Genomic DNA, 23627 nt, shown 5'->3' with positions numbered 1-23627 from the left:
GCTGAGGATCTTGAAAGGGAAGAAGAGAAGACAATGTAACCCCCTGCAAATCTCTGTATTATAGTTGATTCAAAGACAGCAATGAATATGCGTGTTTTTAGACGGGCGATTTTTAGTATGATTTCTGTGCGTTGCGGGATGCACACAAATTGCACATGAAAAGAGCCCATTATTTTACATGGGTTAATTTACATGAGCGATTTTTCTCTTGAACTGGTCGCAGAATGTCCTATTTTTGGGTGATACTGCTTATTATTTTCTTTGGAACAAAAAACATTTGCTCCACAATCGCATGCTGTACGGTGTTTATGCGAGTGCACCGTAAATGTTCTGTTTTTCTATTTTACTATTTGAACAACATGCTATTTTAACACTCGTGAAAATCTCATGTGCAGCGATGCCTTTTTTTCACAAAACACACATCGCACTCACAGGTAAGAATGCATATAGAAAGTTCAGTATTGGATCAGTCTTGCACGCGCCAATATAAGTACGGTCTAAGGATACATAAGCACAGACATTTAAAAAGTTGTGCCCGAGATTCTCGGACATAACGGTGATCAATTAACACTTGGCCATCCCACCCATGTGCATCCGATGTGCGGGACACCACACAGTGACAGGTTCTGCTCTCAGCTGAGATTCGGACAAGAACCGGACATGCTGAAATTTATTTTTCTTGGACTATTCATCAGTATAAACAAAAAAGTATATGTAAATTTTCCCCAATGAATGAAAAATGTGTGCGTGTACCCTAAAGATGATAAACACAATAATGGGATTTTTACCGCAAGGTTTATTGACCCGAACTCAGAGCATTATTGGGACCTATGATGCTTTGAATTCTGGTCAGTAAAACTCGTGGTTGGACTGGAACACACGTCCGTATCGCAGACGAGGAAATGTGTCCGTAATATCCTCTGCTGAAACTTGCCTTTAAGGGGGTTTATCACAAAAAAAAAAAAATTACTAACTTCTGCACCCCACGTAAAATACAAAATAGATTATACTCACCAATCGTCAGCCCCCCTGGGATGCAGGTAAATGGCTACCATTGCCCCAGCACTGGCCTGGGGTTGTACGGCTTGGAGAAAGTCAGGTGATTGCTGCAGCCAATCAGAGTCTGCAGCAACACTGTCCCAAACTCCTGGCATCATACCACCCTGAATATTAGCACTGATGCAAGGAGTTCAACCTCTGATTGGAAGCAGCAGTAAACTAACTTTCATTCAGGGCTGAGGAGAGGCGAGAATGTTTTATTATTTTAAGGGGGGAAGGCGGGCCCAGCAGCTAGAAATTTTATTTTCTAATCAAACCCCATTAAATATCTAATATGCTACTGTGTTATATCTCTCCATGATGCGCTCCACTGTACATTACTTCCCTCCTGTCCATACATAACTCACCCACGCGCTCCGTTCTGCCAACACACTCAGACTAAGCACCTCTCTATTTATAACTTCACATGCTCGCCTCCAAGATTCCTCTACAGCAGCACCGATCCTCTGGAATGCTCTACCCTACAACATCCGGACAATCCCTGACACACAGAGCTTCTGATGTACCGTAAAGACACACCTCTTCATAGAAGCATACCAATGATCTAGTCCCCCATCCCCATAATATGCCCTCTGTCTATTCCTATGGCTATCCACTTTTGCCTATCATGTACACTTCCTGTCCCAGACCTCCTATATTACCCCTACCCCGTTTGTGTCCGAAAAATACTGTATATCACATATTATCGTCACATTGCTGTGTTCCCCCTTGCTCCACCTCCTGTCCCTGTACTTTTTGTATCAACCCCCCTCTTTTCCTTCCAAATAATGGAATACCACATGTAACTTTTGCAATTTCTGTAATTTTTGTAATTTCTTCATCCCCTAATGGAGTCCCCTCACTACTGAACACTGCGTATAAAGCATTAAATCTAAGCCTTACACAGTTGACTTCCCAAATCCTCTCACATGGGATCACGAGAATTAATAATAAATACAGATCATCTTGGAGCTTCAATGATGAAGGGAAATCAAGATGTGAAAAACAACAGTCTGTATAGAGCCAATAAGATACAGTAGGGATCAACAATTTTTTTTTTTTTTTTGGGGGTGGGGGTGGGGGGTTATTTCCACTTTTCAAAAGCTATAACATTATGTTATCATCAACATGGCTATATTAAACAAAAAATATAGTTTAGAACCCAATGTAACTCCCAGCATTCCCTATTGAAGAATATTTTGAGCAAAATTGGGAAACTCTATGGGGGTATCCTCTTTTAGTTACTAAAATTCCAGAACATCCATCGGTGGTCTTCCATAGAAACCATAGGCTGCTATTTTGGAACCTTCTCACCCTTGCAAACAGAGCGCTCTCCACAGCATTCGATCAGCCATGGGCCCATCATTAACAGACTCCTTTAAGTGTGGAATACGGGGGTTATAAGTGTTGCTCTAACATTTATTATAACTGGAAGGAAATCGATACAGGACAATTAAATCAATACCCCTTAGGGACTTTATGAATTCTGGTTTGACCTACATCTACTTGCTGGATTGCCTACTTGCTGAAAACTAGAGCAAACCACTATCGCTGGAATATCCAGATGGGGGTTCACGAAGCATGGTGCCTCTAAACATTTTCTCGGCCACCATGATAGTGACCTCACCTACATGCGTTTGACACCACTGGAAAAGATTCCTCAAGTGGAATTTTTGACATTAAGTAGAAATTAAATGTTTTCTATTTTCCGGATGAGCACACTTACACCTCAGGCTGCGTCAGATGAGCGTTTTTTTTTTTTGCGCACCTATGTGCTCACATTTCCATTTTTTAGAGGCTCAAAATACTCGTACCTACAAAAGATAGGACATGCATGCTTTAAATGCGTGACGGTAAGGTCCGTGCTGCGCGTAAAGACATCAGTGACAGGGGATTAGGGGACTTTGTTTGGAGGGCGGATAGAAAAAAAAAGCATTAAGTTCCTGGGCTATGTTTACATAGTGGAACAAAGAACATAAACCACCACAGGTAACATGTGAAATAATAGATGGAGAGGGGAACTTTCTGTATATGGGCCCTAATGCAAAATCTGTTAAGCCCCGCGAGGAGTCCTCTCATCACTGAACACTGTAACAGCACTGTCACAGTGTTCAGTGATGAGGGAGTCTGCAGCGAGGACACCCCATTGACAGTCACCCCATTGACAGCAGTGGGATGACAGTAACGCCTGATGCAATTATTCTTTTGGGGGGCTTGAAATATAAGCCCTATCCCGAAAATCATCCCTAGCTGTGAATTCAATGAATCATTGAGCACTGCCTCTGATTGACTGAGTGCTCTGACCAAACAGAGGCACTGCTCAGCTGTCATTCAATGAATGGCTGAGTGCTGCCTCTGATTGGACACAGCACTCAACCTATCAGAGGCAGCACTTTATGGAGGCGGAGATTTTTCAATACCTCGCCACCAGAAGGCAGATAAAGATTTCTAGGGATGGGGGGGAAGAGCCAAACATTGCTTCTAGGTGGGTTCATTTATTTTTTTTTTTCACAGCTAGGGATTATTTTTAGGGTAGGGCTTATATTTCAAGCTCCCCCCCATCCTGAAAATGAATTGCAGCAGGGGTTGCCTTCATCTCCTTGCCTTCTATGGGGCAGCAGCAGCGCCGGTCCCATTGAAAGCAATTGGATGGTATAGCGCTCCTCTACCAAAGCTGTCACAGCTGTAGCAGGGGATTCTTTATCCCTGCAAGGAGTCCCATCATCACTGAACACTTTGACAGTGCTGTCACAGTGTTCAGTGATGGGGGGACCTTCATGAAGCAGCTGCGCTTCTACAAGCACAGCTGCTCCACACACTTTTTTGCTCACATGTATAAGAATGCACGGGGCTTCGGTCACGCGCATTTTGTACATCCGTGGAGTGCATTTTTTTGCGCACATAGGCGCACAAAATTTTGAGGTTTTAAATTTCGGGTTACCTTTTTACGATAAATAACTTCATATTTACTTTATGTTTTGGTTTAATCTATATAATTTTTATTTCAATGTTTTAATAGAAATGTCTTCCTGTTCAAGAGCTTTTCTACCATGGGGTGTAATAACCAACATCTTGCATTTTGAGCTAATGTCAAAATGATTTATATTCAAACTTTAAGCAGACCACCCATTTTAATTTATACATTTCTTACTATTACTCATTATTTTAAATTTCAACAACCCATTTTTAAACAATCCAAATGGCGCTAATCTCGTTACCTCCCTGGGCGGTCTGTGTGAATCTCTGGTTCAACCCCTCCTGTTTCCATCACATATGTCGGCCATATATTCTTCACCATACTCATTTATCTATTTAGTTACTCAGTTTATACATTACAGTGTATTCTCACCATAATCCCACCCACAATCCAGTAACATGCTATTGAAAAAAAACAAAAAAGTTAACTGTTTATATATTTTTATGTCCCTCTATGTATTTATGGTGAATTAACCCCTTGAGTGGCAGGTTTCCTACCACCCTGTCGTGCCCACCAGGGCAGGTTTTTTAAAATGGTCTAATCATTGAATTTCAACTAGTTTTGCAGTTGCGTCTCAAGAGCCATAACTTTTTCATTTTTCCATTGACATGGCCATATAAGGGCTTGTTTTTTGCGGGACAAGTTGTGATTTTTTAAACAGGGGGGAGGAAAAAAAGAAATGGGGAAAAAAGAAAAAAGGGGCCATGTCATTAAGGGGTTAAATAATGTATTAACTTCCTTCTCTGGGTCATTACGACGCATGGATACCACATGTGTGATTGTATTTTTGATTTTTTACAAAGTAAAGGGAGACAAGTGTTTTTTTAATTTTTTTAATAATTTTTTTACTTTTTTTTTTTTAATTTTTTTAAAATGTTTTAATTTTTTTTGTCCCTTTAGGGGACTTCCACAGGGACCCATCAGGACCCCTGATCACATTCCAGGGGTCCGATGGTGACAGCCCTTTACATGCTGCAGTGACAGCCCTTTACATGCTGCAGTGACAGCCCTTTACATGCTGCAGTCACATAGACTGCAGCATGTAAAGGGTTAACACAGCAGAGATCGGAGGTTTTCTCTGATCTCTGCTGTAAGAGCTGGTACCTAGCTGTCCTCTGACAGCTAACAACCAGCTCTCCCTGCCACAGAGACCATCGGCTTGCTTCTGACAAGCCGATGGTCTCTATGGCAACCTGTAAACAAAGCAGGACATTGCCGACATGTCGGCAATATCTTCTGCTGGTTTTTCAAAGCCCTTGCTTTGTTCTCTGTGGGACTGTGCAGGCAGAGCACAATGTCACAGCTTGTGGCATTGTGCTCTGCAGCTCCCATAGTGATACATAGCCCGGAAATCTTCCGGGCTATGTTGCTATGAGCAGTGGAGCTCCTCACGGAACTTTTCCGGGCGTGCCACTCAAGGGGTTAAGTCCTACTTCTTTAGCCATATTATGATTTTTTAATTTAGTCTTATAATTTTCATATGGGCAATGTAACACTGTTGATCCACCAACCATTTCCAGTTGCTGGGCAACAAGAACGTGCGCTCCAGCGACGCAGATAGCGGCACTCTTTTGGCATTTGCACGCCGAAATGGTGGGAAAGCATGTGCCAAAATGGTCATTTTGGCGGGACAATTTGACTGCTCTTCTGATCTTCTGGTCAATCGAGTGCCATTTTTGTGCTCCAGGCAATGTGATTGAGCATCACTACCTTCTGAGTTTAGCCACGCCCAAATTGTCAGGAATTACACACCCAGTTGAGCATTTTGGAGGTAGATTGTAAACACACTAATCAGTAGACAAGAGACCATGTACTTTATAAATTGAGTGTCCTTCTCCTTTCCTTTACGATTGATAAAAAGAGAACCTCCTTCGAAATGTGTTGCAAGACTTTTATTTCTGTATGTATATTCTAGCAATAAAATAGTATCCAATTTGGGATCATGGGCCTTATCCTCTCCAGTGATTATTTTAAAGCACAAGTGGGGGTGTTCTTAATCTTGGATCCCCCCCCCCCCCCCCCCGAAAAAAAAACATAAGTGCCATTGTTTTTCTCTGCATGCTACCTTCTTTTGGACATAAGTCATCTACGCAACCTCTAGAGTGCTAGAACTTTTTCTTTTTTAATTTTGTTTGTTTCCAAACTTTCCAAAGTAGCGTTACATGGTCGATAATCTCCTGCTGCCTCCCTGGTGTCTACACAATGAGAAGCTGGGACCCCCAAAACTCCAACTGCAGAGCCGGACAGGGGACGTGGAAGTAATCTGTGCCTACATGACCTGCGATGATGACACTATCATCTGATCAGTCACATGTGTGGGAGGAGAAAAGGGATCACATGACCAGTTCTCTACGCTCAGTGTATGCAGGTCTCTGCGTAGACACCTGGTCATGTGATCAAGCTTGAAAAAGACGGTGGAGGTCAAAACGAAGCTGCTTGTCTTTTCGTTATGGGAGAATATGCTGCTGAGTATTTGTTTTTCTCTTGGATTAATTACCCTCGCTTAGGAAACTTTTTTTTTATATCTAATCTGTCTCCCCCCTTTCAGTTTCATCCCATTGCTTCTAGTCTTTCCTTGTGCAGATGAGAATAGGGCTGATCCCTCTGCAGTGTGATAGCCCTTCAGATATTTTTAAACAGCTATTAAGTCTCCTCTCAGCCTTCTTTTTTGCAAGCTAAATACTCCCGGGTCCTTTAACCGTTCCTCATAGGACATGATTTGCAGACCGCTCACCATCTTGGTGACTTCTCTGAACTTGCTCCAGTTTGTCTATGTCTTTTTAAATTTGTGGTGCCAAAAACTGGACACAGTATTCCAGATGAGGTCTAAATAAGTAGAGGGGATAATTACCTCATGTGATCTAGACTCTATGCTTCTCTTAATACATCCCAGAATTGTGTTTGCCTTTTTGGCTGCTGCATCACATTGTTGACTCATGTTCAGTCTATGATCTATTAGTATACCCAAGTCTTTTTCACATGTGCTGTTGCTTAGCCCAATTCCTCCCATTCTGTATGTTTTTTTTTCATGCTTCTTGCTCAGATGTAGGACTTTGCATTTCTCCCTGTTAAATACCATTCTGTAAGTCGCCGCCCGCTGTTAAAGTTTGTCCAGATCTTTTTGAATCCTCTCTTCTCCAATGTTAAGCCATTGTTCCTGCCTTTGTGTCGTTTGAAAACTCAATAATATGTTTTTCCCTCAATTCCCTTATCTAAATCATTAATAAAATCTTGAACACTGGGCCTAGGACACAGTCTTGTGATACCCGACTCAAAACATTCTTCCACTTGAACGCGTAGGCATTTATGACCTCTCTTTGAGTAGAATCATGTAGCCCGTTCTGAATCCACCTAACAGTTGCCATGTCAATCCCATATTTGGTCATTTTTTCAATAAGTATGGTATGAGATACTTTGTCAAATGCTTTACTAAAGTCAAGATATACTATATCCACCGCATTTCTCTGATCAACTCAGTCGGTGATTCTGTCATAGAAAGATATTAGATTTGACTGACATGACTTGCTTGTTACAAACCCATGCTGGCTCTGGTTAATTAATCCATTCTCATCCAAGTACTTGCATACATGCTGTTTAACAATTTGTACAATAATCTTTCCCATACGAGATGGAGGGGCGGAACTGTATGTGTAGGAGTTAATCATGCAGCATAAATAACATGATAACTTTTTTCTGTAGACTTGTACAATTATGATGATACCAAAATTAATATATATATACATATATATTTATGTCCCTGGAGGGAAATTGGACCAGTGAGGCTATGATCGCTCTGATAATACACTGCTGTACTGCAATGCATCATAGCTTATCCTAGTGATCACAGACCCGGACGCTATTGATGCATTTATTTGCCATGGCAACCCATTGTCCCTCCACATTTACATGGTTCTCCCTTTCTGAAGCTTTTAGATGGTGCTGTTGCAGCAGGAGGCCAGCAGTCAACTTCTCTGCCCGCACCATCCATAGGATGTAACTGTTCGTCCATTTACAGGAATGCCTTCTCTCCTAGCGTGTACATATAAGCCCCGGAGCAGGAAGGGGTTAACCAGGGGGATTTATGATGTTATAAGAATACAACAGGATATCTGTTATTTCTTCCCCAGTGATTTGTATGAGTCTGGCTGCTGAAGAAGGATCAGGTGTCCAAAACGTGTCCAGCTCTTCCTGCTAAATGCTATAAACACTACATGAAGCAGGAAAGAGAAGTTTTGGAAGATTTACTGATTTCAGAAGACATCCAGAAGATTCTGAAGCGACGAGACGGTGGCTGCACCTCACAAAACTCAGGCTGGCGGCCGCGAGGCATGGGATAAGACTACTCCGGAACGCCGGCAGAAGCTGCTGTCCGTCAACACAAGCCATCCTCTCCATGGCAAAAAATGAGAGGGTACTGCAGCCACTCGTTGCAACTGACTATTGTATTTTTCCAAAATAATTGCCAATCTCATTTCCAGTTATAGCAATAGCTACTTCATCACTTGTTGACGCATTAAAACATCCTTTATGTTGACCAGAAGGTATTTTGTCCGCCCGAATAACTACCTTAAATGCATCACAGGTCATTCGCTGTAGCGCTGATATAAAACTATGAACATAGCTGTTATTCTCGTGCAGCATTCGCAGCAGTGATAAGGCAGTATCTTCCCTAGTGGCTGGGATGTTCTTGCAGCATTGTTCGGCTTGCTGCTGTTCGTCCCCCATAAAGTAGATCTGCAGGAACTTGTGTTTCTCATTTGATTCAAGTAGTAGTGAACCAACATGTTGATAAATTTGCAATTCGACTTTAAAATGTTGACCGAAATCTGCCGTTGCTCAATTCCTTTGTCATGCCAAATCATGTCATTTGAAAACATTAGTTGTACTTTCTCATATTTTCCAGGAAATGTTTAGATCCTGGAAGATGATCCTGACATAAAAGTCTGTAGTGGTTTACAAAGTGTTCTAAGCGTTGATAGTAAAACTTTTCCACCATGGCAACATAGTCCATGGGTCTCCTGGGGCCACTTTAGAGCATTGCAATATGAACATGGTTTGTTCATTCCGCCAATAGGCTGAGGGTGACACTCGTAGTTAGTGTTTGCATTGTATCTAAAAGCTCCCCCCCTCCAAGAATTTCCAAGCTGTTCTTCTCAAAATTGAATGTCTCTCTCGGTCTGAAGAATGTCGGGCATGCTTTGCTTCATTAGTTTCTACAATTCAGTGGCTACTGGTCGCTTGCATTGATACTGGAGTCGGCCGTTCCTTTGCTCCAGCATCTGAGCTAGTCGAGCAGCGGCTTGTCGAGTGTGTTGATTCTCGAGTTGGGCATTAGTTTGCGCCAGCACTGCAGCTACTCAAGCAACTACTACTTTAGGTGCGGCTGTTGTCCTTCTGGCTCTACCTTCTCTTCTCTTCCCCTTGCTGTTGGGGTCCCCCAGGGCTCAGTATTATCCGTCTACACAGCCCCTAATGGGCAAACCATCAAAAGATTTGGCTACCAGTACCTCCGCCTGTGACATCACAGCAACATTCCTCTGTCTGTCCGTTGTCTCTAACACTTTGTCCTCTCAACCTAAGGCTTCTTTCACAGGAGCACATATGGGCCGGCCATTTCCACAGCAAGCCGATATACGCTACGCTGGGAGTGAAAAGTCTAATGAACGGGCACACAAATCAAAGGTTTGTGCACCCAATCATATGGCCTGGTGAGGCCGGCGCAAATGTACCGAGCTCACCAGGCCATCGCCCATTTCCCCTCCCTCCCATTGCAGGCTCACCTCTTGTTTATCCCCGCTCGTTCTGTACAATGGGAGGGGGAGAGACAGTGGCGGATCTAAGCTCTGGCCCGCCCCGCCCCCTCCCATTGATGGCTATGTACAAGGGGCGTGGAGAGGGCGGACACTTAACTCCGCCCCACCCCCTCCTATTGCACAGAACAAGCGGGGAGGAACTAGAGTTGAGCCTGCACAGGTGGGGAGGAGAACAGAGGGAGGAAGTTTAGCAGCCACGCTGCTAAACTCCCTCCCACCTACAGCCGCTGCCATCGGCTGCCAAAGGAGCCCATGCAGCGGCCAACATATTCCACCCCAAAAGATAGTTCCAGGACTATCTTTTGGGCTCGACGTAAAAACGCCAGTGCTATATTGGCTTGGCCGGGCGTTTTTACTTCTCAGAAATACTCCCATGTGATCTAATGCACTGGAATCCAATGCATCAGATCACAGCGCATATCGGTTGGCCATGAAAACGGACGGCCAATATGCACTCATGTGAAAGAAGCCTAAAACTGAACCCCTCAACAAACTGACCTACTGGTGTTTCTGCCTTCTGCTAACCGACCTCGTCCTAATGTCTCAATCTCAGTGTGTGGCACCATAGCTCCCCACATGCCTGCTGTCTTGGGGTTATATTCCGACTTGATCTCGGCTTTACCCGCTATAACTAATCTCTGGTCTGAGCGTGTCAGCTGCACCTCAAGAACATCACAAGAATCGGCTCTCTTCTCACCATACACACGCTAAAAACGCTCACTGTTGCCCTCATCCACTCTCGGCTCAATTACTGCAAGTCGCTGCTGATCGGCCTCCCCTGCACCAGACTCTCCCCTCTCCGATCCATCCTGAATATGGCAGCCAGGCTCAACTTCCTGTCCAGCCGCTAATCTGACGCCTCTGCCCTGTGACGGTCACTGCACTGGCTGCCTGTCAAATGTAGAATTCAATTCAAACTCACTACCTTCATCCACAAAGCCCTCCACAGCGCAGCGCTGCCCTATATTGTCTCACTCATCTCAATCCACCATCCAGTCCATGCCGTCCGCTCCGCTAATGAAACCAGACTGAGCGCACCTTTAACCCAAACCTCTCTCTCCAAGACTTCTCCAGAGCAGCACCAGTCCTCTGGAACGCACTACCAAAAGCTATCTGGGCAATCCCAGACACACAAAACGTCAGGCGTGCTCTAAAAACGCACCTCTTCAGGGGGGCATACCGCATACCCTAAACAAACCCCTCTGTACTCCGCCTGATAACATGCTCCCTGACCTACTGACTGCAATCCCTGCAAGCTGTAACCAACCGCCCCCTGCAGTCACACCGATTCAGCCACTATACGGCCTGACCATTGTCTATGTGTATAGTATCCCTCACTCTCCACCTGGCCATACCGTGCACATCTCCAGCCCCTTTACCTTCTGTATCGTCCCATTACTTGTAGTATGTAAGCTCGTTGGAGCAGGACCCTCACCCCTACTGTCTCCATCAGCTGATTACTATGTAACCGTGGTTTTAGTATCCTTGTCTTTGGTATCTATACTGCTCTGTTTTCGGACTAAGTTGGAGTTATATAAAGATTATAATTATTACCTGCAGCCGGACAGGAGCCGTGGGGTTGTGCTGTGCTTACAGGACCTGTGATGATGTCACCACCATGTGATCAGTGTGTGGGAGGAGACAAGGGGTCACATGACCAGGTCTCTCTGTTCAGTGGATGCAGGACTCTGCTGTGTGAGGGTGTATTCAGAGAGTGAATGGAGCGGAGCCGGGCGTGTGTGAAACGGAGGAGCAGAGCCGAGCATGTGCGAGACGGAGGAGCAGAGCCGAGCATGTGCAAGATGGAGGAGCAGAGCCGAGCGTGTGTGAGACAGAGGAGCGGAGCCGAGCGTGTGTGAGACGGAGGAGCGGAGCCGAGCGTGTGTGAGACGGAGGAGCAGAGCTGAGCATGTGTGTGAGGGATACTATACACATAGACAATGGTCAGACATAAGCCGTATAGTGGCTGAATCGGTGTGACTGCAGGGGGCGGTTAATTACAGCTAGGGATTGCAGTCAGTAGGACAGGAAGCATGTTATTAGGCGAGAGGGGTTTGGTTTAGGGGATATGGTATGCCCCCCTGTAGAGGTGCGTTTTTAGAGCACCCCTGAAATTATGTATCAGAGTTGGCACAGATAGTTTTGGGTAGCGCCTTCCAGAGGACCGGTGCTGCTCTGCAGAAGTCATGGAGGCAAGAATTAAAGGTTCAAATTAAAGGGGAGCTTAATCTGATCTTGTTAGCGGAGTGCAGCGCTGTGGCTGGGTGGTGGATTGAGATGAGGGAGGCAAGGTAGGGCAGCGCGGTGCTGTGGAGAGCTTTGTGGATGAGGGTATGGGTGTCAGATTAGCGGCTGGACAGGAAGATGAGTCTGGCTGTCGTATTTAGGATGGATCGGAGAGGGGAGAGTCTGGCGCAGGGGAGGCCAATCACAAGCGATAATCGAGCCGAGAGTGGATGAGGGCAACAGTGAGCGGTTTTAGCGTGTGCACAGTGAGAAAGCGACGGATATATGTGTGTAATGTCCATGTGTGGCGCTATATATGTGTGATCTACTATATATAGGTGTATGCCTCATTGCTGTGAATATTAATAGTTCTTTTTTAAAGTGTCATTGACTCCATACACAGGAACCCCAGAGTCATCTTTAGAAAGAACAAAACCATAGAAAATATCGTAGCCCCTTCTCGTCCGGAGACTAAAAGAACTAAAAATGAAAAGACCAATCTATTAAAGACCTACAGCCTAGGAGCATACAGATGTGGCACGAAGTGGGGATGCTGTCGACATATAATGCACGGAAGAAAGGAGATTAATAGGGGAGAGAAAGAAGAATCAATTAAAGTAAAATGTAAATTAAATTGTGAAGCTAAATTAGTTATCTATCTGTTAGAATTTACTTGTGGCATAAAATATGTGGGGAGAACAAAAAATGCTTTGAGAACACGCATTGCGAAACACAGGTTTGATATAAAAAATACATTTCTGAAACATAGTGAATCCCGACAATTTGCAGAAACCCATGGCTGTCACCCACTACAACATATCCCATCCAAATCATTAACCAGCTACGAAGGAAGGAAATGTTCTGGAGTCACCAGTTAAAGACATTGGCCGCACACAGTCTAAATGAAACTCTGGAAAAAGTAATAGAAGAAGAAGAATAAAGACACAACTCTGTATATGAAGTAAAACTAAAAGTTGTACATTAGAGAAGAAGCGTTGTTAGCTACTTGTCTTTATAATAAAAGTAATCTATTGCATTTTTTTAATTCATGTTCTTAAGAAATGATTTTAATAGAAGAAAATTGTAGAATGTATGTATTCTAATGTTTTAGTATGATGTTTCTTCAGATGAAATTATTTTATTTGAATTCCTATGTAATATATATATATATAGTAACAATGTTCTCCAGGGGGTGGGGGCGGCAACGACACACTGGACTCAAAAGTGCATAAAAACTTACTTCAGTCTTTATTTTTATAGTATGCTCCAGGCAACAAGACAGCAACACAAAAGTCCATGCAGTATAACAGATTAAATGCTGCCCCACGCAGGGGGCTCAGAGGGTTTCCTCCTCAGGCTGTCAAGCACTGACTCCTTGGGAGCTGCAGCCTGTTATGCCCTAGTAATGGGGTCAGTGCCTACAGCTGAGCTTCCTAAGGACTAAGAGCCTGGGAGGGAGATATACTCCATCCACAATATCACCCTTTAACTGCCTAATATATATATATATATACAGTATATGAAGCCAGATCATTAGACATTGTATAAGGTGTTTTTATACAGATTTTAATTACTTGTTTGGGAATGAGAAGTCCACAGGTACCTTTATTCATAGTAATTTCCTTGCAGAACCGATGTGGTTAGTACGATGACGCCAATGTGTTTAATAACAGAGACGTACGTTACGTTTCAATAATTTTATGAATGAGAGAGGAGGGTGGAATGCACGTTGTGCTTTACAGCATTGATCACATGATCGACGCTGGCCCAAAGCAAAAGACCTTCCCACAAAGTGACATCATGGTCTCCACACTAGCATCTGAGATGGACATCATGAGTTATCTTTGTTTCTGTGTATGTGCGCATATATATATATATAGACAGAGCTACTACTTATATTGGAGTAGTTGATTTCTGGGTATCCAGGTGGCTCTGGTGATTTGGTCATCAACTGAGGTGGGATGGTAGTCCTGATTTAAAAATGTCTTTTTGAGATTGTGTAAATGTTCCTCTCTGTCTGTTGGGTTGTATCTGATGGCCTGGTTGTAGATGATGGACTTTTTGATGTGCTTAGGATGGGAACTGTCCCATCTGAGGTATTTGGGCCCATCAATCCGTTTCCGGTATAGGGATGTATGTATAGAGTTGTTCTAAATTTTTATGATGTTGTCCAAAAAGTTGATTTTTGTATATGAGTAGCTTAATGTCAGGTTTATGGTGGAGTGAAATGCATTGAATCTCTCATGAAATTTTATTAGTTCTTGTTCGGTGTTGGTCCAGATGATTATGATGTCATCAATGTACCGGAAGTAGGCCAATGGTTTGTTGGGGCAGGAGGCCAAAATGTCATTCTTCAGTTTTGCCATGAAAAGGTTGGTGCCATTTTACTGCCCATGGCGGTCCCAGTTAGTTGCAGGAATATCTCTTTGTCAAAGGAGAAATAATTGTGTGTGAATATGAATCTTGTGAGTTGTAACACTGACTCAGAGGTCACCCCATTGGCCTCAAGGTGTTCTTGGCAGGCAGGCAGGCAGTCCATTTTTGTCTGGGATATTGGAATATAAGGACACCAAATCTATAGTGGCCAGGATGGCACCATCTGGGAGCGGACTTATGGTTGACAGTTTGTTCAGTAGGTCCATGGTGTCCTGAAAGTAAATGAGAGTGGAGGGAGAGACGGGGAATATAATAATATCTCTTTATAGAAAACCCAATTCAGGTAATACCATATTACGTGCCAATAGTTGCCATCCCATGCAAACAATCAAAGCAATACCAGTGGGGAAGCTAGCGAGAGCCAAACTTTTCTGCACTAAGAGAAAAGATTATACACAGTCTCAGAAAGTGAAATATGTGAAAGATTGGAGGAAAAAGGGTACAAAAATGGATGCTGGAAAGGTCAAGGAAAAGGGTCCAATCGGTGGATAGAACCGATCTGTTAAGGGATAAGCAGGTTAATAAACAATTGCAGATTCATAGACTAGTTCAGTTAAATTAAAAAATATATTTTTTACATACCTTCCCATCTTAAAACAGGATATGACATTAAAATCTATTTTGGAAGGGGGTGTACAATGTGTGCCAGGGCGTAACAAAAATCTAGCAAATAAACTATCACATAGTTATTTAGAAAAGACCAGTCGCTCACGATGCTTGCTGTCGTAAAACGGCTTCTTCTGATGTTGGGGAGTCAGGTGCGGAGCATGTAAGTTTGCCATCAAAACAAAATGCAATTTTGGAACAGATAGAAAAACGGAATATAAAATTAATTCTTTAAATAACTCTGATACTATTTATGTTGCGCCAAAGTTTATGCAGGCTGTACCACGAAGAATTAAAAAAACAGGATCATGGAACATTGTAGAGATATCAATAATAAAAATAACAGCTCTGTGTAGTCAAACACCTTTTGGTTTGCCATAATGGTAATCTTGATTCAATCATGTTCTAAAGCATAGGAGCAGTGACAGGTATAAACAGAGGAGGCAATATGAAGAAGAAGGTTCTAAAAAGAGAGGCATTCTGGATCCTCAAATTAGACAAAAGGTATCCTCCTTGAATGGACTATAGAACTGATCTATTGTATATGTATATTAAAGAAGTAAAGGGAAGTAGAAGGAAAGGGGAAAGAAAAGGAAGGAGAAAGAAATGAAGGAGAAGGAAGAAAAAGGGAGAGGGGAAGAAAGGAAAGGGAAGGAAAAACAAAGGAAGAAAAAATATATATATTGTTTTTGCTGTCTTTTTGTTGTGTTTTTGCAGTGATATGATCTAATTTTCTGCTTATGGAGGTAGGATGCTGTGGACTAGCCTATTACACCGATGATGTCTTATATTGTTCCAAATAGGTTGAATAATAGAGATGAGCGAGCACCAAAATGCTTTCTGCGATGCTCGAGGGTTCGTTTCGAGTAACAAACCCCAATGAAGTCAATGGGCGACTCGAGCATTTTTGTATATCCCCGATGCTCGCTAAGGTTTTCATTTATGCAAGGCACACCTTAGCTAAGCACCACACTACCTCCAACCAAGCGCAAGCACAGCCTGCGGGACCCACCGCTGCCTCTTCTCTTGGGTTACATGCTGCCCAACCCCCCCGCACGACCCTGCGTCCGCAGCGCACACAAAAGTGTCCCTGCGCAGCCTTCAGCTGCCCTCATGCCACATGCTGGCTGCATAGCCACACCACCCTCATGTCTATTTATAAGTGCATCTGCCATGAGGAGGAACCGGAGGCACACACTGCAGAGGGTTGGCAGGGCCAGGCAGCGACCCTCTTTAAAAGGGGCGGGGCGATAGCCCACAATGCTGTAGAGAATCAATGAGAAATTGACGTTTGATCTTCATTCCAATCTTGTGCCACCTTCGTCAGGAGCTGCAAACGTGGGTATGAGTTACATAGCTATGGGGAATCCATATGCCCACACAGTATTCATTCTGTCTAGGTGTCGCGTAGCTCAATCGACACTGCAAGGGGAAAGCCATCTGCACTCTGCCCCCTACCCAAGTCAGTCAGTGTCTTTGTGCAAGACAGGTCAAACACTGCGATAGGAACTAAGTGTGCACTAACAGCATAGGTGGGTCCTAGGCTACCCAAGACATGAACAATAAATCAGAGCGGCCAAACATGGCAGACTTGCACCGCACCGACAACATAGGCCTCGGCCCACAGCTTCAGCCATCTTAGGCATGAAGCGGACTTCGATGCTAGTTCATCTGCGACGAGCCCATTAAATCCGTTAGCTTTCCTTTCACCGCTCCAATGACTGGATTAGCCAAAAAAAAGTTGCATCTAGCCCCAACCTGGCACAGTTGCAGTTCCCCCTGGACATAGGCTTCGGCCAACCGCTTCAGCAATTGTAGGGAGAAAGTGGACTTTCACAGCACCCGGGACATAGGCCTCTGCACAAACCCTCAGCAATCGCGGGCCTAGAACGGACTCCAATGCTAGCATAGCTGTGAACGTCTCATTAGCGCTGTATCGCTCCTCTTGTTTGTCCCAATGCAGTGCCCCAGATAGCTGAGCTAACGTGAGATAAAGTACAGGTTGGCTTCGGCCCACACTGCATGCCCTAGTCAGTCTGGCCTTTTTTCATAGTCACAGGTAGGTACAACTCCGCTATGGGAAGTCTGTGTGCACCCACAGCAGGGATGGCTCCCTGAAACCCACCGATGGTACATAAATAAATCCCATTGCAGTGCCCCGGATAGCTGAGCCAACGTGAGATAAAGTACAGGTTGGCTTAGGCCCACACTGCATGCCCTAGTCAGGCTGGCCTTTTTTCATAGTCACAGGCAGGTACAACTCCGCTATGGGAAGTCTGTGTGCACCCACAGCATGGGTGGGTCCCAGGAAGCCACCGACAGTACATAAATAAATCCCATTGCAGTGCCCCGGATAGCTAAGCTAACGTGAGATCAAATGCAGGTTGGCATTGGCCCACACTGCATGCCCTAGTCAGGCTGGCCTTTTTTCAAAGTCACAGGCAGGTACAACTCCAATATGGGAAGTCTGTGTGCACCCACAGCATGGGTGGCACCCTGGAACCCACCAACGGTACATAAATAAATCCCATTGCAGTGCCCCTGATAGCTGAGCTAACGTGAGATCAAATACAGGTTGGCTTCGGCCTACACTGCATGCCCGAGTCAGAATGGATTTTTGTAATAGTCACAGGCAGGTACAACTCCGCTCTGGGAAGTCTGTGTGGACCCCCAGCATGGGTGGGTCCCAGGAAGCCACCGACGGTACATTAATAAATCCCAATGCAGTGCCCCCGATAGCTGAGCTAACGTGAGATCAAATACAGGTTGGCTTTGGCCCACACTGCATGCCCTAGTCAGGCTGGCCTTGTTTCATAGTCACAGGCAGGTACAACTCCGCTATGGGAAGTCTGTGTGCACCCACAGCATGGGTCACCATATGCCATGGCAACCCACTCACCCTCCACGTTTACATGGCTCTCCCATGGGGGGGCTTTCAAATGCCGCAATCAACATTGATTGTGTCATGTAAGGGGTTAACTGCTGGCATTGATGTTTTCACCGATCCTGCCTGCTGCAGCGGGAGGCCAGCTGGATGAGAACATCACCCAGTGTGTACATGTAAGCCCGGAGCAAGAAGGGGCTAACCAGGGGGATTTATGATGCTATAGAGGCCTTGTACCATCCCCTATGTACATCCCAGACTCCCCAGAGGAGCGTTACATGGCCGCTAATCTCCTGCACCTACCCGGGGTCTCCACAAGGGGAAGCTGTGACCCCCACATGCCTCTACCTGCAGCCGGACAGGAGCCGTGGGGTTGTTCTGTGCTTACAGGACCTGTGATGATGTCACCGTCATGTGATCAGTGTGGGAGGAGAAGACAAGGGGTCACATGACCAGGTCTCTGCTCAGTGGATGCAGGACTCTGCTGTGTGAGGATGTATTCAGAGAGTGGATGGAGCAGAGCCGAGTGTGTGTGAGACGAATGAGTTGCGCCAAGTGAGTGTAAGTCACGGGTGTAGAGCCGAGAGTGTGCAAGACAGAGGAGCGGAGCCGAGTGTGTGTGAGACGGAGGAGCAGAGCCGAGTGTGTGGGAGACGGAAGAGCGGAGCCGAGTGTGTGTGAGATGAAGGAACAAAGCCAAGTGAGTGTGTGACAGGGGAGCGCAGCCGAGCGAGTGCGAGACGGAGGAGCGGAGCCGAGCTTGTGCGAGACGGAGGAGCGGAGCCGAGCGAGTGCGAGACGGAGGAGCGGAGCCGCGCGCGTGCGAGACGGAGGAGCGGAGCCGCGCGCGTGCGAGACGGAGGAGCGGAGCCGCGCGCGTGCGAGACGGAGGAGCGGAGGCGCGCGCGTGGGTGACGGAGAAGCGGAGCCGAACGTGTGCGAGACGGAGGAGCGGAGCCGAGCGTGTGTGTGAGACGGAGGAGCGGGAGCCGAGCGTGTGGGAGACGGAGGAGCCGAGCGAGTGCGAGACGGAGGAGCGGAGCCGAGCGAGTGCGAGACGGAGGCGCGCGCGTGGGTGACGGAGGAGCGGAGCCGAACGTGTGCGAGACGGAGGAGCGGAGCCGAGCGTGTGCGAGACGGGGGAGCGGAGCCGAGCGTGTGCGAGACGGGGGAGCGGAGCCGAGCGTGTGTGAGATGGGGGAGCGGAGCCGAGCGTGTGCGAGACGGAGGAGCGGAGCCGAGCGTGTGCGAGACGGGGGAGCGGAGCCGAGCGTGTGTGAGACGGAGGAGCGGAGCTGAGCGTGTGTGAGACGGGGGAGCGGAGCCGAGCGTGTGTGAGACGGGGGAGCGGAGCCGAGCGTGTGCGAGACAGGGGAGCGGAGCTGAGAGCGTGTGTGAGACGGAGGAGCGGAGCCGAGCGTGTGTGAGACGGGGGAGCGGAGCCGAGCGTGTGTGAGACGGGGGAGCGGAGCCGAGCGTGTGCGAGATGGAGGAAGCAGGGTCAGGCAGCAGGTTAGGTGCTTAAAGATTTTAATGCATAAGCATTAGTTATAAACACCTCATAGCCATAAAAATAGCGACGTTTCGACCCTATACAAAACGGGTCTTTGTCAAGCCTACAACAACTTAAAACAGAGCGCCATATATATACACACCCACCAATCACTGTGAACAGACATTAACATAAGTGATAACATAAATATGCAGCAGGTGTGGGACCCATCATGAGCACTGAATTTCAATCAATGAAAGACCTTGAGAGTAAATCATCCCCATCCGCACATGTCAGTAAATAACGGGTAGTAAACAAAAGGGGCTTATTCACATATCATAAATCTAAACTTACTATATAGTGAATCTGCGATCGGCAGATCACCCAGCAACCATTGAAACAAACGGCCGTGTATTCCCATATTCTACGCATGAGCGAGAACAGCTAGTCTCGCAAGACTCCCACATCAATGACGTAAGTCAGCCAGCGAAAAATTTTTTTTGAACGGAGTTCACAATGCTGTGCAAGCACATAGGCTCCGCAACGGGAATTCCGAGATCTTTGCATAGTATCATCAATGAGCTTATTGCATGCGCGCAATAGGCACATACAAAAAAACAAGATACCAATGTAGCTGTAATAACCAAAGAAGGGGCTTTTATTCATAACCATCATACGGATTACAAGTGTATCTATAATGTCTGTGATTCAACAGTGTTGTCTTAAAGGTGCAGTAACATTGCATCAGAAAATGAAATGTTCCCATAACGGAATCTGAAGTATTAGTACACTCTATCCTGATAGAGTAAAAAGCACTGTCCGCATGTGTTTTTAAACTAAATGGTCACATCATGTGTGTCAATAAAGACTAAAAAATGTCTGGGGTTTCGATATAAATATTACCCCGGTAATTGAATGACTCCATAGACTTTTAGAGTAAGTATAAGACACAGCCTCTCAAAGGAAGAAAATATTGGGATACCACAACCACAGCCACTCCAAGCTGAATGCTCAGAAAAACCATTTATTATTTTATTCTTTTACAATTTGGCCCAATAGAGGGAATATTTACGTATATAGTAGCGCAAAATTTATGAATATATGAGAAACTCAAAGAAAGGGGGACATCCCCCAATCAAAATTATATAGGGTCAAACATTGGTAGAAAAATCAGGCTTCAAGGTCCACTTTACATTCAGAAATCCACCTGCAATACAAAACACAGCAATTAGGGTGCTGATCAGGTACAAGCAACATTACAGTGTTATTGGAAAGAGAATGTATTATACTCAAGATTCAAACCACGGGGAGCCAAAGTATCGAGAGTATGTATCCAAAAGGCTTCTTTTTTCTTGAGAGATTTGATGCGGTCTCCACCGCGAATATTGACAGGGACATGATCTATAACCTTAAATTTAAGCTGGCTGATGTTGTGGCCAGCATGTAGGAAGTGTTTCGGAATGGGTAACTGTACGCTTTCCGTGCGTATGGTACTTTTGTGTTTGGTGATTCTCGAACGAATCTCCTGGATTGTTTCACCGACATAATAAAGCCCACAGGGGCATGATATTAAGTATACCACAAAGTTGGATTTGCACGAATGCCGATGTCTGATCTGATAGGTTTTTCCAGTCCTGGGGTGGTTGAAAGTGCTGCCCCTGCTTATATTGCCACAACACGTGCAATTAAGACAGGGGAAGTTGCCCATGTTAGTGGGAAAGAAAACATGTTGTGTTAAAGAAGTCGTGTCAGGTAAGTATGACTGGACCAACTGGTCCTTCAAATTCCGATCACGGCGATAGGCCATAAGGGGAAAGTTCTTGAACTCAGGAATATCAGGATTGCCTCTCGATAACAATGGCCAGTGTCTACGAATTATTTTTGCTATATAATTGCTACAAGGACTATAAGTAGACACAAACTGGATCCTGGATGTAGTAATAGCAGCCCCATCCTTCTCCTGTAATAAATCATTACGTGAAACCTGTCTGGCTTTATCTACCAGTGGTACAACTAGTTTAGCAGGATAACCTCTGGATAAAAATTTAGAGCACATCTGGTCTAGGCGAACGTCAATTTTATCATCGTTTACAATGCGTCTAACTCGTAACATTTGACTCCATGGTAAAGATTCCAATGTCCTTTTAGGGTGAAAACTGCTGAATAACAATAAATTGTTTCTATCGGTAGTTTTGACAAAGATGTCTGTGTCAAGTAGATTATCCTTTTTAGAAATCAATACGTCCAAAAATTGCAGTTCGGTATAAGACCACGCCATTGTGAATTTGAGTTCTGGGAGGATCTCATTCAATTCACTATGAAAGTTTGTTAATTCCATCTCTGAGCCCTCCCAAATCATAAAAATGTCGTCTATATACCTCCACCATCCGCGTACATGTCGCCAGAATGGGGAGGTATATATCCGAGACTTCTCAATAAAGTTCATAAATATAACGGCGTAAGTCGGGGCCACGTTAGAGCCCATTGCCGTTCCGCGGCATTGGCGGTAAAAAACGTTATCGAACAGAAAAAAATTATTAGTTAGAATAAATTCCAATAGGGACAAAACGAACTGGATCGTCTTGTTGGCCCAATCAGAATTACAAAGATGGTCTCGTACAGCCTCCAACCCTTTATTATGTGCAATAATGGTGTATAATGAAACCACGTCCAAGGTCACTAGAATTGTTTTCTCATTAGTCGTAATTGTCTTGATCTTATTCAAAAAATCGCTAGTGTCACGAATATATGATTGTGCGTTTACAGCAAAATCCCTTAAGATTTGATCCAGAAAACGGGCTATGTTGCTAAAAAGCGAATCCCTCCCGGAGATAATAGGTCTACCGGGGGGATTTTCCAAATCCTTATGGATTTTAGGCAGAGTGTATATCGTAGGTGTAATAGGATAAAGGACTAGCAAAAAATCCGCAAGTTGTTGGTCAATGATGCAATCATTAATCGCATCATTGATCATGATCCGTAGTTGTATCTGGAACCGGAGGGTGGGGTCATGACTCAAAGGTTCGTATGTATCAGTATCGTCCAATTGACGACGAATTTCCTCAATGTATTTATTTCTATCCATGACAACCACGGCTCCTCCCTTGTCCGCCGGCTTAATTATCAGGGATTTATTTGAACGCAAATTCTTTATAGCAATTAGCTCATTTCTATTTACATTGGCCCTACGGATCTTATGTAGTTGGCTAGATCTTAACCGGCTAATATCCTGCTTTACAAATTTAGCAAAAGTTTCCACCGTATGGTCAGAGGGAGGTTGAAAGCGATTGGGGGGGCGCAAACCCAGCTCCCTGGAGGAAAAAGCCACACAGGGGCCCGTCCGCGTACCCCCCTGTCCTTCACCGCCCGAAGTACCTGAAAAATACATTTTCAATCTCAATCTCCTAATGAAGGCATCTATATCAACATCAAGGTTAAACCAATTCACTGTAGGTTTTGGACACAAAGATAAACCTTTTGAAAGAACTGAAATTTCAGTATCAGATAATACAGTAGATGAGATATTTACCACTAATGCGGCGTCGGTGGTTGAGGGGCTCGCTTGGACACTGCTCGAGTTTGTATACCGTCTTTTCCTTGACCGACAGTGTTTGCGGCCGCCTCTGCGGGTTTTTGTCGGTTGCGGGAATGGCCTCGCGCTTTGAGCGGGGGACGATGATCTAAAAAACGTGCTGTATTAGGCATATCTTCATTCCCGTATCTGGATGATTCATCTGTTGAGTCAGATCCAACCGATGTGAAACCAAAGTCACCCTTGCGTTTGTAGCCACCCATACGTCCTCGTCGTTGTCTCCTCACATTTTGACCTCTGTTAATATTACTGCGGACAGGAAGCCAATTATAAACCTTATTGTTCTTGTAATCTTCTGCATCTCTATACCATTTGCTCCGTTTGGTTGCTTCTATATCACTTTGGAATTTTTTCAGGAACAAATCCATTTTTGTAATATATGTATTCCATTCTGCTTCTCCCATCTGTTGAGATACACTGTTGAATCACAGACATTATAGATACACTTGTAATCCGTATGATGGTTATGAATAAAAGCCCCTTCTTTGGTTATTACAGCTACATTGGTATCTTGTTTTTTTGTATGTGCCTATTGCGCGCATGCAATAAGCTCATTGATGATA

The 23627-nt window shown here is 44.9% G+C and overlaps 1 long non-coding RNA gene across 1 annotated transcript; it reads right to left on the bottom strand.

Annotated features, from left to right (window-relative positions):
- Positions 1-13279: 13279 nt before the first annotated feature.
- LOC136624546 (uncharacterized) lies at positions 13280-18361 on the bottom strand. Its single transcript, XR_010792339.1, has 2 exons — positions 18284-18361; positions 13280-14702 (listed from the first exon to the last, which is right to left on the bottom strand). It is a non-coding gene; the product is annotated as an uncharacterized lncRNA (long non-coding RNA).
- Positions 18362-23627: the final 5266 nt, after the last annotated feature.

This window comes from Eleutherodactylus coqui, chromosome 4 (assembly GCF_035609145.1).
Source record: "Eleutherodactylus coqui strain aEleCoq1 chromosome 4, aEleCoq1.hap1, whole genome shotgun sequence".
NCBI lineage: Eukaryota > Metazoa > Chordata > Amphibia > Anura > Eleutherodactylidae > Eleutherodactylus > Eleutherodactylus coqui.
The sequence above is the reverse complement of the archived record's forward strand: the minus strand, read 5'-3'. Positions and strand labels throughout refer to the sequence as shown.